Source organism: Pteropus vampyrus, unplaced genomic scaffold, assembly GCF_000151845.1.
Source record: "Pteropus vampyrus isolate Shadow unplaced genomic scaffold, Pvam_2.0 Scaffold30, whole genome shotgun sequence".
In the NCBI taxonomy this organism is placed as follows: domain Eukaryota; kingdom Metazoa; phylum Chordata; class Mammalia; order Chiroptera; family Pteropodidae; genus Pteropus; species Pteropus vampyrus.
In genome coordinates this window covers 3380696-3386382 of record NW_011888811.1, presented here as the reverse complement: position 1 = coordinate 3386382, position 5687 = coordinate 3380696, and the positions used below count along the sequence as shown (strand labels likewise).

At 36.6% G+C, this 5687-nt stretch overlaps 1 non-coding gene across 1 annotated transcript; it reads left to right on the top strand.

Moving 5' to 3' along the window:
- The first annotated feature begins 1116 nt into the window (after window positions 1-1116).
- On the top strand, window positions 1117-1235 carry LOC111737747. The gene has a single exon (XR_002779548.1). It is a non-coding gene; the product is annotated as a 5S ribosomal RNA (ribosomal RNA).
- The last annotated feature ends 4452 nt before the right edge of the window (window positions 1236-5687 follow it).

The following is a 5687-nucleotide window of genomic DNA, read 5'->3' as shown; positions in this document are numbered from 1 at the left end:
GGACCTCCATACTGTTTTCCACAGCAGCTGTATAATTTTGCATTCCTATCAACAGAGCACAAGTATTCCAATTTCTCCACATCTTCGCCAATACTTACTGTTTTCTGTTTTTTGATAATAGTATCCTAATGGAAGTGCGTGGCTATAACACTGCCGTTTATTACATAACTATTGCTCAAAAACCTTCCGTAACTCCCCATTACCTTGAGATAAAGTGTATAGCTTTTATATACTGTCAACAACAAAGCTTTTAGAGTTACTTCTACCTACTGCTATATATAAAGCCCCCAGCAGTCTTATCGGTGTCCTCATTATCTCTTAAACTTTATGTATATATTTTTTTCTCTTATGTGCATATTATTATTTGCAAGATTTCTTACACGTGGCACGCATTTCTCTTCACCTAACCCAATGATTCTCTAGGGAACGATATTGTCATTTGGAGCAGAACAGGTTTTCCCTCTGCAGAATTTTCCTGCAGCTTTACAGAACATTAAGCATCCTTGGTCCTTGCTCACTAATGCCAGCAGAACTCATATAGGGACAGCCAACAATGCTTCCACATATTTCCAAGCACCACTATTCAGGACTCTTGTGGTTATAAGTAGCAGAAAATATCAATTTGGCTTAAGTAAATAAGTGAGCATGTTAGCCAATGGACTTGAAAAATTCAGGGCAAGTTTTATGACTTCAGATAGCTATGGGCATACTAATGTCTAAATATTTGTTCTCACTCTGTATAACTCTTCTGCTGTCCAGCATATTTGGAGATGGGCCTTTTTATATGTAAGTTTCCAGTAGTATCAGACTTATATCCTCCTAGTTTTAATTCTTACAGAGGAGAGCTTGTTTCTTTCTCAGTTACTCAAGCAAAAGCTCCATTTAGCTTTGAATTGCCTTGGCTGAAGTCACAATCTTTTAGAAAGGTACCACAATGGCCAGAGAAACATGACATTCTTTCATACACTTCTCAAGCCTAGAGTAGGATGTGGACAACCATTTGAAGATGGGTAGCTCCCCTAAGAAATATAAGGTGGTGTTAGCATAAGAAAGAATAATGGATTCTAGGTAGCAAAAATGGCAGTAAGAAGTGACCTATAAAAAATATTAGCTGCTCTCTACAGCCATACTACCCTGAACAAGCCTGATCCCATCTGATCTCGGAAGCTAAGCAGGGTTGGGCCTGGTTAGTTCTTGGATGGGAGACCACCTAGGAAGACCAGGTGCTGTAGGCATACATTTTTTTTAAAAAAAAATAAGGGATTGTAAGCTGACAAGGTCCTTGCAATCTGTGAGGTCAACCAAGGGTTGCCTCGCCTAAAGAAAAAAAAAATAGCTGCTTAATCTTAGGCAAAGAATTTTCTCTTTTCCAAATCTATAAAATGCAAATAAATGGCCACTATCTTATAGGTAGATAGTGTAAGATTCAACATGGAAAGTGTCTCACGTAAGACCTACAACAGCTGTGCTTAAAACATGATTCATCCCCTTTGCATTTCTCTCTAAGGTGCTTGCTAGTCAGGGATAGTATTTTTTTTTTTTTCCTAAATATTTGACAATCGATATGCATGAGCACTGCCCATTCAGATCTGGGAACCTGACCTGTCAAAATGGAATTCAGCCAGTACACTACACCAAGTAAATATACAGCTGTTCATTAGATTTGGTGCTAGTAAAAATCGTTCATAATAATCCTATCTGTGATCATCTCTCTTTATACTTCTAAAGATTTCTGTCTAAAATCTTTTATCACCAAAGACTACTTTTATTAATTCTAGTCCTGTGCATTCCATGATTTTAACCATTTTGCCTACATGGTACTTGCATTTGTTCTGTAAAACCTGTTTTTAATCATTCAGGTTCTTGATTTGAATAATGAAAGGTGCATGCCGGTCAGAGCTATATGAACACCTAATTCATATAGTTCCTGCCTAAAACAGTGACATACACAGAAGATAGCCTGCACTCTTCATGCCTCATAAATTAGAGAGTTGTTGAGAGACTCTGGTTAAGTGTGTGGAGCTGCATTCACTAAACTCATCCACCCTTCAATGTTCCAGTGGCCTCTGTGCACATGGATTAAAAAACCAGTGATACTAGATAAGGATAATGGTTTTTAGAGGCTGATTCCCAGCATTGCTCTTAACGAGCTGTGTGACTTCAGACAAGTTTCGTCACCTTATTGATTCTGTTTTTTATTTCTATAAAATATAAATTCTAATTCAGAGTTTTCAGGGAGAATTGGAGATCTACCAAAATTTCTGACAAGTAGCCATTTTAAAAATGAACTCTTACATTTGCTGAATATAAGGGTTTTTGTGACATCGCTGCTAACTATCCTAGTTATTTCGTCATTACCTATGTGTTGTTCTTGCCACCTCAGTTTATTGGGAGATTTTTTTGTGTCCATGAATTCTTATTCTCTGCTTTGCCTACCACAGTGCTATATAAGCATTAAGGTAGGGGTGAATGAATGTATGAATAAATGAGAATTTTGTTAAGTAGACCTTTCAAAATGAAAATGGAAATAATTTGAGGAATCCCATATGGGTCAGATAAAGCTGTGGGAGAAACTTTACACCTAAGCATAAGATTTTTTCTCTACCAAAAAAAATGTTGTTGTTGTTGTTGTTGTTTTGTCAGAATTAAAAAAAAAATAAAGTTACATCTAATTTTAAAACATTTCAATAATTTTAGATAAACTTAATATATATATATTTTTTACTAAAGTCTATTTAACAGTAAATGTTCATAATAGATTCTGATATATCGGAAACCGCTTTGAAATAGGAGCCAGAAATGAGGGTCTGAGGTCGCCATTTGAATTCCACATTTCAACTTTAAAACATGTGGTTGGACTAGGTAATCTTTCTGATTCAATTATTCATACATTCTATAATCTTGCAAGCAGACATGCTCAGTGGAAAACAGGACATTCTCAAAATAAGTAAGAATCAGAGCAACTTATTTACGGCCCAAAGGCAAATAAGGGCTACTCGTCTCTGGAGCTCACATTTTACTGAAATAAAAAGTAAGCAAAAAAATAAATAAATAAATAAAATAAAAATAAAATAAATAAAATAAAATAAATAAAATAAAATGTGATATGAAGGACGTAAATCAAGGCAAGGTGATAAAGAATGAGTGACAATGGCCATGCTAGCTGAGTGATCCAGATAAGTCTGAAGACAAGAAATCTGAACTATGTGTGGAAGGAAGAAAAGGGTCCAACCATGCCAAGATTGATGGTCGGGAGGAGCATTGCAGAAAAAGGCTTATAGATAGATGCCAACTCCTGGAAGCTGGCTGGGCTTAGCATGTTAGAGCCAGAGAGCGAGAAGACTATTTGGAGTATAATAAGATAGTGGACAGACATGGAAAAATAACTTGGATGAGTTAGATAGTAGCTAGATCATAGAGAGTTTCATAGAGAGGTCATAGAGTTGTAAGAGTATAAATTTTAGATTTTATTCTAAGTGCTTTGGAGAGTGATGGAATGAGGTTTATCTTATAAAGCCCAGTTGTGTGAAAAGTTTGCATATCTAAAAACCAGGTTTTTCTGTTTTGTTTTGTTTTGTTTTGTTTTGTTTTGTTTTTATAATGGTGTTGTCCTGATTCAAATAAAAAAGAAACTGTTGGAAAAGGATGGGTTGTTGGTAAACATTCCTTTCAAGTATCTGCAGCTATTTTATTCACACTTCCTAATCAGTACTCAAGGAACAGGTTATAACGTCGTTTAAATAAGTCAGTTCATGGCTGGCACAGCCATTGCCAGCATGTTCATGCGTTCCAGTTGTTTTTAAAACTGTATTTTACACCAGGGGACATTGCACACAGTAAATGTCAAGGATTCACTAGGGGCATTGCAGTTTCTGAGGCATGAAGCTAATACATATTTGTCTCATTACTGTCAGCCGATCAACTTTATTCCGTGGATGGCAAGGGCTCACAGCTCATAGGAGATGTAGTTACAAATGACCTCTGGGAGTTTGTGGGGATCACAACTTTCAAAATTCACAGTAGTGTCATATCATTAATAAGAAACTAAAGAAATGAGGTCCACGGACTTTTGGATACTTGACTTCCTAGAAACAGGTGAGGGGGGTCACATTTTTCAGCTCTGATACACTAAACCTTAAATTGAAGGCACCATAGAGCGTTTGAGTGGGCAGCTTAACCCACTCCTGTGGTTTCCATATTGCCCAACAATTTTCCTGAGGTAAACATGTTTTACAGGATCATCAGGCTGTTAATGGTCTTTTGCTTGAGTAATTCCAGAAGACAGAGGAAAAGAAAATTCTGATTTCTTAGTGGGGGCAATTATGTAGTATGGGAGTCAGATTATTTTTTATCAATCTATGTTTATCTAGGTTTAGTCTCCATTTTTAATCAGGTCTTATGTTTTTTAGGAATAGATTATTTTCTTATTGTACTTTCATTTTATTTGAAATAATTCTCAGTCCTTTTATCTCCAAGGAATTTAGTGATGAAAAGCATCTATAGGTAATTTAATTTTTGTTCTTAATTAGAATGCATTTATAATCATAAACCTTCAATGAATAATTATTGGTGATGCATATTTGACTTACAAATAGTAGGAGGGATGTCTTTAACTGCTGCTATTTATCTCTGTTCTGTCTAAAGACAGTACTAAGGGACTTTCCTTCTATTCCATGCCCTTGTATTTGTCTATGGCTCCACCATCATCTATATTGGAGAGATGACAGACGGGAGTACTTGTAGCATTTGCCAGTGTTTGTGATGTAAATACTCTACCATAACTGATAACAAGTGAATTGCAAGATCCCTAATTTTTTTTACAATTATAAGGTGGGCAGAAGGGATAAGAAAAAAATCTGTCAAAATTACTTGTCAAGAAAATCCCAAGGCCAAGGGCAGGCAGGTGTGGAGGAGAATGCTCCTAAAGGGCTGGTAAAGGAAAAGACAACCAATACGACCCTGGGGCACAGAAGGAAAGCGTCCCTTGAATAGTAAAGGACTCATTTTGGGTATTGGACAGGTGTGCAGCTTCCTGTTGGTGGCTAGAGAGGTAACGCTCAGGCAGGACCGGGAAGTCTCTCAAAGCCAGCCCCGCTGGGGATTTTCCATGGCCAGTCTCCCTTCTCCCTTTTCATGCCCTTCAACCTCTGTCTTTCTGTGTCCCCACTATTTAGTCTCTTGTCAATTATTGTTCATAGTTAAGTTTTCGTCATGCTCTTTCGGAATGAGACCCCAATTACCTTTATCTTCCCCCAAAATAATACTCGAGCACTTGAAAATTAAAATACTAGGTCTTTCATAGATGTTTTCCCTGATATAGACTTAAAAGGCCAAACTCTCATTATTGACTCATTTTTCTCTTTGCTTTTCTTCTGTCTTAACCCCACTCTTCCCTAAAGAAAAAGATGACTGTGACCAAATAGGAAAAATGCTCATACAGAGCAAAGGCAGGGACAAGACTATGTTACATCGTTTAGTATTCCAAGATAATATCCTATTACCAGTAAAAAGTTGGTAACCCAAATCTTCCATATGTTTTAAATATACTCTTTTGGCAAACTGTCAGAGAAAAATGAGTTTAATCTTACATAACTAGACATCAGAATAACTATGTCACTCAATGATGAGTTTACTTACTTCAAGCAGAATTTAGTTTACTATTTATAGGAGCAGACCCTGGGCATACC